The sequence below is a fragment of the Procambarus clarkii genome, chromosome 48 (genome assembly GCF_040958095.1).
Source record: "Procambarus clarkii isolate CNS0578487 chromosome 48, FALCON_Pclarkii_2.0, whole genome shotgun sequence".
NCBI lineage: Eukaryota > Metazoa > Arthropoda > Malacostraca > Decapoda > Cambaridae > Procambarus > Procambarus clarkii.
In genome coordinates, this window is record NC_091197.1 from 27,696,644 (window position 1) to 27,707,544 (window position 10,901).

The following is a 10,901-nucleotide window of genomic DNA, read 5'->3' on the forward strand; positions in this document are numbered from 1 at the left end:
TCGTGGTAGCAGTCTCCGTGGTGTAGTGGTAAGACACTCGCCTGGCGTTCCGCGAGCGCTATGTCATGGGTTCGTATCCTGGCCGGGGAGGATTTACTGGGCGCAATTCCTTAACTGTAGCCTCTGTTTAACGCAACAGTAAAATGTGTACTTGGATGAAAAAACGATTCTTCGCGGCAGGGAATCGTATTCCAGGGACCATAGGATTAAGGACTTGCCCGAAACGCTACGCGTACTAGTGGCTGTACAAGAATGTAACAACTCTTGTATATATCTCAAAAAAAAAAAAAAAAAAAAAAAAATAGGAGAGGGCACCGTAACAAAATGTTACCCTGGCCGGGGTGGCATGTCTGTGGACAGTGCTAGAGCTGATAGCATCATCTCATTGTATGGCTTTGAGGCCAGACTCAGCTTTGCGCGGGAAACGGTTAGGCCGCAGGCGTGGGTGAAGCATGTGGGCCTCCCGCGCTCGCTAGCTACTTGAGTCGTTGTCATGGAAACCAGCCGCCATCTTAGTAAACATCTTGAGCCGCCATGTTGGTCGGCCATCTTGGAGCTGCCCTAGGGGCTATGCTACACCGTCGCTGATTGGATGAGAGGGGTAGGCCGCTGTATGCCTTCCTCTCATTGGTTATTTCGAGAAGGACGCGGGGATAGCCGTTGTGTAGCATCATTCTGAACTCAGCTGCCACCTTGTCAAGACGCTCTCTGTACTCAATTCGGCCAAATTGAAGTATAGGGCGTCGTGGTGGCTGGACTACTCAACTGCTGATGCTTCCTGCTTCACCTACGACATCGGTCGTCACAGAATCCGGCCGAAGTCGTCGCTTGGAGGGGTTTAAGACATTGTTATTCAGGGGGTAGAGGTACAGTGATCTGGGATCGGGGGAAATGTGCATACGAGCAGCAACAGACTCGTAGATCCCATACCAGTGTTGATTAGACTTGCTAGTGCTCTGTAGCAGTCGATGGGAACGGGGAAATTCGTGTCAGTGTTAAGGCAAATTTCCCATGTTTTTTGTGAGACGCTATCGTTGTGCGCGTCACCTGGGTATGAACGCTTCACTTCACCGGTGGGTCGAGGGTGCGGACTCAGCCGTGTTGAGTGGGAGGGGTTCGAGTGTGCGCCAATCTTTTCGAATGAATACTACTACCGCTTACGCCACCCGGAGCGAGCCAGCCACCGGAAGCGGGGTGCCTGAGGTATGGGAAGGTGTAAAGCCGGCAGTGTGAATGAGTAAGTACCTATGTGTGTATTTCTGGTGATTAGTAGTCTCTAAAGCTTGAATTCGAGGTCAAGTGTTCCGTCACATTGTCACGCAGCACCTGTTCAGGTGGAGTGAATTGTGGGCGAGGAGATTAATCACCTGTGTTGTCATCTTGTCAGTCCAGAGGGACTTAAGTCTGGTGTACACAGACGTACAGTGTGTGTGTGTGGGTACACACGGGAACAGAATATACATAGATTAGCCAAGGACTGAGAGGATGTCCATGTAATAATTCTTTTATTTCATTGTGGTAATCATTTTTGATCGTCCGTGGGACGGAGTGATATCATTTCCATGTGTGGTCTTGCAGGTGTGGAATTCCAACACTGAGCGCTCAGGTATGTGTAACACCCGTGATTCCTGGCAATGATTATTGTGGAGTGTACCACAGTGTGGCTTTAATTTCTTGTATTGTTCCCAGGGCCGTGACAAGTGTGATTTATATTTATATATATATATGTATTAACGTAATTTTGGTGAGTTTTGGTGAGTGACGAGGCCGTCTAGAGAGACCGCCACCGCTCTGTCGAGTAACGTAACTCTGGAGAGTGTTTATCGGCATGCGTGATCGATAAATCACTCACCCATGTGATTTAAGGAGTGTGAGATTCTCCTTAGTGTTCCCAATAACGTTTGATAGCTGTAGGCTACATGTGTCAGCAATAATTATATATATATATATATATATATATATATATATATATATATATATATATATATATATGCGAACAAGCCTGAATGGTCCCCAGGACATATGCAACTGAAAACTCACACCCCAGAAGTGACTCGAACCCATACTCCCAGAAGCAACGCAACTGGTATGTACAAGACGCCTTAATCCACTTGACCATCCCAGTGTTATTGTGTTATTTACTGTGTGGTGATTGAAATATATTGACCTATGTTCTAGGGGTTATTGAGAGCACTGGGGTCATTTGCAACAGTAAGTAAGTGTGTGCAGTATCCTACTATTTGGAAATTAGAGTACTTGCCGTGTGTGTTATTGTAAAGGGGGTTGTTATTTGATGGTGATTGTTGCTAGTGTTGAGCAATCACCGGATGTGATTGCAGTTCAGTACAGCCATTGTGGGGCAGTGTTCTAGAGGGTTCATGTCCTGTATGTTATTTTACTAGGTTCTGCAGTATTGTCATTGCAACCGGATTGTAACGTAAATCACTGTGATTTGTTAGTGTGATTTGTCATTGTCGTGGGGGAACTCGGCTGTAGACGAGTACTTGGATACACATATATTCTCCTGGTTATCTGGTAGGACATCGAAGTCCAGTATTCAGTGAGGTGATTGCGAGGCAATTAATATAACGTAACCAGGGGAACGCCCATTGCTTTAAGAGAATTTGTTCTTTGACAATTTGAGTAACGTAGAATACGTTTGGGTTAATTTTCTTTCCTGTAAGCAGCTACGGTAGTCTCGAGGAGCCTAGCCATCAGCCAGATAAGAATTAGAGTATTGTCTGTCGTAATTAACGGTCAGTGGGCCGGGTAATTGACGTGTTTCAGGAAGTCAAAGTAATTAACCTCGATCCTTGTTTGATCGACTCACACGAAGGCTACATTGTTCCATTAACGTAACGTCGTTATCTGCCCGGAAGTACCGGCACTTGATTGACTCGTGGGAGGAGTAGCGTCATTCCTCAATAACGTAACGTAACGTAACGTAACGTAACATTCCTCAATAACGTAACGTAACGTAGAATAACGTAAACGTGGGGCTAATTACTGTTATTAGTCGCCTGAATTGGTCTGAGTATGGAAGGCTTAGACGGAATTCATACCTTAATGTAAATTGTTGAGCCAGTGTGAAAGGTTGCGTATTTTAATTGTTTAATTATTGATCTTGAGGATAGTAATTAATTACTCTAAAGGTAATCACGAGTGATTACCGTTCTCTTAGCACTTTGGACATTGTAAATCAGAGTTTACCATCGCAGAGTGATTAGTAACCGATTAACGTAAATTAACGTAACTAGTAAAGAGATTAATCAGCTGTCTGGAAGTACAGGGATTAATGGGATTTTCTCACTGAATGCTCGACGGGTAGAGTGTTGTTTGATTTCCGCGTTACTAGTGACAGTTGTAAGAGTTATTAATTTAACGTAAATGTTACCTTGTTATTAACGTAAATGTTATTGTGTTATTAACGTAAATCAATTGTTATTGATTGTTGATCGTCCGTGGGACGGAGTGTTAACGTAAGGAGTAATTTGAGGAAGGGTGCTGGAGTTGCCAGTGAACCCATTAGGTATTGTTGTCATTGAAAGACTACTGATTTGATTGCATTGCAACCGCTGTTGCAGGAGTAGACTGCACTGAGGTGTAGAACAGTTAGGAGGTTACTGGAGACGTGTTTCAGAACCTACTGTGTCATTTGTTGTAATTGTGATTATAGATCTGTTAGTTCTTGTTTCTTGTTCATTCCTCTGTGGTCACGCTTATGTTCGAGTTAGTTCATTATGCAGTCCGAGGGGCTGGTGTCTAGCTGTCATTGATAGTGTCACAGGAAGGATTTCGAGTAACGTCATTGACATTTCTTCTTTTTGTTTTGTTGTAGTAGTTAGCACTTTATTGAATAAACTAAGTTGTTATAGTTAACACTGTCTTTTCGTTACAGCCCCACACATTATTATTGTTATGCAAATGTTCTTCACACTCGACTAATAAAATTGAGACTAATTTTCTGAGCTTTGGATCAAATATACGGCACCACACAACAATAAATTATTGTTGTGAGAGCCCGTGACCTACTCGTTAGATTCGCTTCGGCGATTGGCGAAGGTCGGCGGCCTAAGTGGGGGGATTTCAATTTTCATTGGGGTCTCGGCGTTTGCTCGCGCCTAGTCAATTGTTCATACATGGTCCCAAAGTGAGGAATGAGCTGTTTACTACACTGGTGTGTTAGCTAAGCAAGTCCTTCCTCAGGCGACCTAGTTGAATATCACGACAGGAATAAAGGTTAAAGAATAAAAAAAATTCTTAGAAATTTTCCGAGCTAAAATTCCTTATATCAATTACAATTTATTCCAAAACTTCTCACAAGTAACTCAAAACTCTCACAACCTTACCTTTAAAGAACACAATAAAGTAGCCGTCACAACTGCCAGAAAAATGACAGGTTGGATAACAAGAACTTTTCACACTAGAGATGCTATACCGATGATGATACTTTTCAAGACGCTAGTGCTCTCTAGAGTGGAGTACTGCTGCACAATGACAGCCCCTTTCAAAGCTGGAGAAATTGCTGACCTAGAAAGCGTGCAGAGATTCTTTACTGCTAGAATCCACTCAGTAAAACATCTAAACTATAGGAACGGACTAAAGAGCCTAAACCTGTATTCTCTTGAGCGTAGGCGGGAGAGATACATAATAATTTACACATGGAAAATAGTAGAGGGGCTGGTCCCAAACCTGCACACAGAAATAACATCACATGAGACCAGAAGGCATAGCAGGATGTGCAGAATACCCCAATGAAGAGCAAAGGTGCAACAGGTACTCTGAGAGAGAACTCTATCAACATCAGAGGCCAGAGACTGTTCAACACGCTTCCACTACACATAAGGGACATAACTGGCCGACCCCTCACAGTGTTCAAGAGAGAACTATCAACATCAGAGGCCCGAGACTGTTCAACACGCTTCCACTACACATAAGGGACATAACTGGCCGACCCTCACAGTGTTCTAGAGAGAACTATCAACATCAGAGGCCCTAGACTGTTCAACACGCTTCCACTACACATAAGGGACATAACTGGCCGACCCCTCACAGTGTTCAAGAGAGAACTATCAACATCAGAGGCCCGAGATTGTTCAACACGCTTCCACTACACATAAGGGACATAACTGGCCGACCCCTCACAGTGTTCAAGAGAGAACTATCAACATCAGAGGCCCGAGACTGTTCAACACGCTTCCACTACACATAAGGGACATAACTGGCCGACCCCTCACAGTGTTCAAGAGAGAACTATCAACATCAGAGGCCCGAGACTGTTCAACACGCTTCCACTACACATAAGGGACATAACTGGCCGACCCCTCACAGTGTTCAAGAGAGAACTATCAACATCAGAGGCCCGAGACTGTTCAACACGCTTCCACTACACATAAGGGACATAACTGGCCGACCCCTCACAGTGTTCAAGAGAGAACTATCAACATCAGAGGCCCGAGACTGTTCAACACGCTTCCACTACACATAAGGGACATAACTGGCCGACCCCTCACAGTGTTCAAGAGAGAACTATCAACATCAGAGGCCCGAGACTGTTCAACACACTTCCACTACACATAAGGGACGAAACTCGCGACCCCTCACAGTGTTCAAGAGAGAACTTGACAAACATCTCCAAAGGGTACCTGATCAACCAGGCTGTGATTCATACGTCAGGCTGCGAGTATCCGCGCCCAACAGCCTGGTTGACCAGTCCAGCAATGAGGAGGCATGGTCGACGACCGGGCCGCGGGGTCGCTGAGCCCCGGAATCACCTCAAGGTAACCTCAAGGTAAGGTAACCTCCTGGTGAACCAGTTCTGTTCTCCTGGTGAACCGGTGCTGTTCTCCTGGTGAACCAGTGCTGTTCTCCTGGTGAACCGGTGCTGTTCTCCTGGTGAACCAGTGCTGTTCTCCTGGTGAACCAGTGCTGTTCTCCTGGTAAACCAGTGCTGTTCTCCTGGTGAACCGGTGCTGTTCTCCTGGTGAACCAGTGCTGTTCTCCTGGTGAACCAGTGCTGTTCTCCTGGTGAACCGGTGCTGTTCTCCCGGTGAACCGGTGCTGTTCTCCCGGTGAACCAAATACTCACCATTTATCAAAGATTTATTTAAAAAAAAACTGGAAAGTTTTGCAAGATTGAGACAAGTTACTATTTACACATAATTTGGAACGTGAGTAAGTCCAAATTTTGCAGCTCAAGTGAGACTTTACCCAAGTCCGATGGTCTGAGTGTGTCTGGAGGCACTCCGGCCAGGGTTCTGGCAGCGTAGGAGAAGTAGAACCAGAACCAGGTTCTGGTTCTATCATATCTATATTATAAACTGTGTATGGTGTCAGCCTCCACCACATCACTACCTAATGCATTCCATCTGTTAACTACTCTGACACTGAAAAAGTTCCTTCTAACGTCCCTGTGTCTCATGTGGGTACTCAGTCTCCACCTGTGTCCCCTTGTTCGTGTTCCACCTGTGTCCCCTTGTTCGTGTTCCACCTGTGTCCCCTTGTTAGTGTTCCACGTGTCCCCTTGTTAGTGTTCCACCTGTGTCCCCTTGTTAGTGTTCCACCTGTGTCCCCTTGTTAGTGTTCCACCTGTGTCCCCTTGTTAGTGTTCCACCTGTGTCCCCTTGTTAGTGTTCCACCTGTGTCCCCTTGTTAGTGTTCCACGTGTCCCCTTGTTAGTGTTCCAGGTGTCCCCTTGTTAGTGTTCCACCTGTGTCCCCTTGTTAGTGTTCCACCTGTGTCCCCTTGTTAGTGTTCCACCTGTGTCCCCTTGTTAGTGTTCCACCTGTGTCCCCTTGTTAGTGTTCCACCTGTGTCCCCTTGTTAGTGTTCCACCTGTGTCCCCTTGTTAGTGTTTCACCTGTGTCCCCTTGTTAGTGTTCCACCTGTGTCCCCTTGTTAGTGTTCCACCTGTGTCCCCTTGTTAGTGTTCCACCTGTGTCCCCGTGTTAGTGTTCCACCTGTGTCCCCTTGTTAGTGTTCCACCTTGTGTCCCTTTGTTAGTGTTCCACCTGTGTCCCCTTGTTAGTGTTCCACCTGTGTCCCCTTGTTAGTGTTCCACCTGTGTCCCCTTGTTAGTGTTCCACCTGTGTCCCCTTGTTAGTGTTTCACCTGTGTCCCCTTGTTAGTGTTCCACCTGTGTCCCCTTGTTAGTGTTCCACCTGTGTCCCCTTGTTAGTGTTCCACCTGTGTCCCCGTGTTAGTGTTCCACCTGTGTCCCTTTGTTAGGGTTCCACCTTGTGTCCCTTTGTTAGTGTTCCACCTGTGTCCCCGTCTTAGTGTTCCACCTGTGTCCCCGTGTTAGTGTTCCACCTGTGTCCCCTTGTTAGTGTTCCACCTGTGTCCCCGTGTTAGTGTTCCACCTGTGTCCCCTTGTTAGTGTTCCACCTGTGTCCCCGTGTTAGTGTTCCACCTGTGTCCCCGTGTTAGTGTTCCACCTGTGTCCCCTGGTTCTAGTCACTGACATTTGGTCAAATACTGACAAATGCCACAATTGTCCGGCCAATATTAATATGACCGAGGGCCTGTACTGGCCGCTGATATGATTGACGGGGAACTGGTTTTAGAGCCCAACACATTCATGTAATTTTAATCTAAACTAATTAGTTATTTGCAATAATTTGTGTTTTAATATACGTGATATTGATTAGTCAGGCTTATGGGGGCTTACCTGTCAGTGTGTACAGTGGGGAGTGAGGTCTAGCTCCCGGGCCCCGACTACTGGTCACTCATACCTGCTGCATTACAACGTACCTATTTTGACGTTCAAATTCGCTGTTAAAGTTGTGGATGGAGGTGGTTTCCACAACTTCTTCTTTCTCTGCAGTATTTCCTTACATTTCCTCGCCTCATTTGCGATGCTAGTTCCAGTTGTGTTTGTTCTTTCTCTCAATATGAAGAGGTTCTTATCCACCTTATCTATTCTCCCCCCCCCCCTTATTTATCTTGTATGTCGTTATCATAACCTCCATGTATGAGGTACTCCCATACACCCTGAACCACTCGGCCAAGACATGCTAAAAGCAATGCAACTACTGAGATTGTGGACCTTGGCTGGGGCCCAGGAGCTCACCTTCAACACTGCACAAAGAAATCACATTAACGTGACTTGTCAGTGATAAAATCTGGAGACGTCATGACGAGGATTCGAACCTGCGTGCGGGCACTGTGCGAAACCCAGTTTGGGCTTCAATGGAAGCCTCAGGAACCCGAGAGTATTCAGCTGAATCCATGGTTGTATTGCTTCTAGCACGTCGTGGTCGAGTGGGTTAGGCGTATGCTCAGTAGTGTGTGTGCTGTGTCTGATTCTCACCACGGCTTCTACACACACACACACACACACTGTGTGTGTGTGTGTGTGTGTGTGTGTGTGTGTGTGTGTGTGTGTGTATGTGTATGTGTGTGTGTGTGTGTGTGTGTGTGTGTGTGTGTGTGTGTGTGTGTGTGTGTGTGTGTGTGTGTGTGTGTGTGTGTGTGTGTGTGTGTGTGTGTGTGTGTGGTGGGGACACAGGTGGAAACTGAGTGCCCCAAATGAGCCACAGAGATATTAGAAAGAACTTTTTTAGTGTCAGAGTGGTTGACAAATGGAATGCATTAGGGAGTGATGTGGTGGAGGCTGACTCCATACACAGTTTCAATTGTAGATATGATAGAGCCCAATAGGCTCTGGAACCTGTACACCAGTTGATTGACGGTTGAGAGGCGGGCCGAAAAAGCAGAGCTCAACCCCCGCAAGCACAACTAGGTGCATACAACTAGGTGAATACACACACATTAGGTGTGTATATATGTGTGTATATACACACACTAGGAGAAAGTACCAGCTGCAACTCTCTCATCACTCACCACCCGATGAATAACGATGAATCACCACTTTCCTTCCTAAAATTTAATATGATGGATAAATCATAGTCACGATAGAATTATTGTTTACTCAGAGCACTCGGAAACGAGTGAAATTTGCCTTTCCTTCGAAGGGGAACATGGGGCTCAACCCATGACCATCCTATGTTCTGTCCCACACCCACACCACTTACCCTACAAAGTTTCGTGAGCCTGGCAGCAAGCGTCTCGTCGGTTACCTTAAACAGACAAACACACATTCTCTCTCATTCATATATATATATATATATATATATATATATATATATATATATATATATATATATATATATATATATATATATATATATATATATATATATATATATATATATTTAGGTAGCAGTCTTTCCTGTAGACATATATTATTAAATATGACCGAAAAAGTAAGATTAATAATTCTAACACGAATTTTCTCAATGTTTCTTATATTCTTTTTCACTGTTGATGGTAACTGAAAAATCAATTCTCCAAAATTCATTTTTATTTCTAGTCTGACGCGACACTTGAACGTGTTTCGTAAAACTTATTACATTTTCAAAGACTTTAGTTTATTCACACACAACTATAACTGAACAGAGTTTTAAAACAGCTACGATTTTATACATAATTTTTTATTTTATAAAAAATCGAAGCTGTTTTAAAACTCTGTTCAGTTATAGATGTGTGTGTGTTAAGTAAAGTCTTTGAAAATGTAATAAGTTTTACAAAACGCGTACAAGTGTCGCATCAGACTAGAAATAAAAATGAATTTTGGAGAATTAATTTTTCAGTTACCATCAACAGTGAAAAAGAATATAAGAAACATTGAGAAAATTCGTGTTAGAATTATTAATCTTACTTTTTCGGTCATACATATATATATATATATATATATATATATATATATATATATATATATATATATATATATATATATATATATATATATATATATATATATATATATATATATTCAGTTGCATATTGTCCTGGGGACTATTCAGGCTTGTTCGCATATATATATATATATATATATATATATATATATATATATATATATATATATATATATATATGTCGTACCTAATAGCCAGAACGCACTTCTCAGCCTACTATTCAAGGCCCGATTTGCCTAATAAGCCAAGTTTTCATGAATTAATGTTTTTTCGTCTACCTAACCTACCTAACCTAACCTAACCTAGCTTTTTTTGGCTACCTAACCTAACCTTACCTATAAATATAGGTTAGGTTAGGTTAGGTAGGGTTGGTTAGGTTCGGTCATATATCTACGTTAATTTTAACTCCAATAAAAAAAAATTGACCTCATACATAGAGAAAAGGGTTGCTTTATCATTTCATAAGAAAAAAATTATAGTAAATATATTAATTCAGGAAAACTTGGCTTATTAGGCAAATCGGGCCTTGAATAGTAGGCTGAGAAGTGAGTTCTGGCTACTAGGTACGACATATATATATATATATATATATATATATATATATATATATATATATATATATATATATATATATATATATATATATATATATATATATATTAGTATATTTTGGTAGCAGTCTTTCCTGTAGACATATATTATTAAATATGACCGAAAAAGTAAGATTAATAATCTTACGCCTACTCAAGACTACTTACGTACCCACCTCAAGACTCCGCTCCAATATAGAAGCATCAAGAAATATGGACCAATAGGCTTTCTACAAACACTTCTATTCAATATCCATTGTTTCGTGTTCTGTCTTGTGTTGATGAAATTAATACCCTATTAATACCCTTGTTCTGTCTTGTGTTGATGAAATTAATACCCTATTAATACCACATTTTGTTCTGTCTTGTGTTAATGCCACATCACCCCTTCCACCTCACTCAAATGTAGATATAAAATCGGAGATACGTAAGTTCTATTCAGTTGTGTATTTGTGAACTAAAGTCTTTGAAAATGTAATAAGTTATTACGAAACGCGTTCAAGCGTCGCGTCAGACTAGAAATAAAAATGAATTTTGGAGAATTGATTTTTCA